Below are 520 nucleotides of genomic sequence, written 5' to 3'. Positions count from 1 at the left end.
CCTGCCGGCCCCGCGCCCCTGCCCGCCCCGGCCCCGGCGCTCCCGGCCGGCCGCACGCCCTGGGGCAGCGAGCCCCGCCGCGCCGCTCGCCGCGCACCTTCTCCGCGCCGTGCGGGAGGTGCCCGTGGCGGCGCGCCGCGGCACTAAATACCTTTGTTCACCGGCTCCGGAAAGCCATGTTTATCGGCGCTGCCGCCCCGCTCCGCGCAAAAAGAGACCGGGTGCCGGAGCGCCAGCCCGGCGGGGCCGGGGAAGGGCCCCCGGGGGCACCTCCGCCTCCTCCGCCGTGCCCGCGGAGGGGGACGCACACACCGCACACACACACACACAGAAGGGAGGGGATCGGATGGAGGGAATTAAACAATTAAGCTATCAGGAGCGAAGGTCTGAGCAGAGCTCCGGCTCTCCACGAAAAGCAAATTTCAGAGGGGGGAATATTGATCCCATCCGTCAATAGAGAGGCGCGATATCTTTCCGTGTGAGAAATTGTTGTGAATTAGGGGGCTCGCTGGTAAAAGGG

The sequence above is a fragment of the Pyrgilauda ruficollis genome, unplaced genomic scaffold, assembly GCF_017590135.1.
Source record: "Pyrgilauda ruficollis isolate IOZ18807 unplaced genomic scaffold, ASM1759013v1 scaffold6, whole genome shotgun sequence".
Taxonomy (NCBI): domain Eukaryota; kingdom Metazoa; phylum Chordata; class Aves; order Passeriformes; family Passeridae; genus Pyrgilauda; species Pyrgilauda ruficollis.
This window is presented reverse-complemented; position numbering follows the sequence as displayed.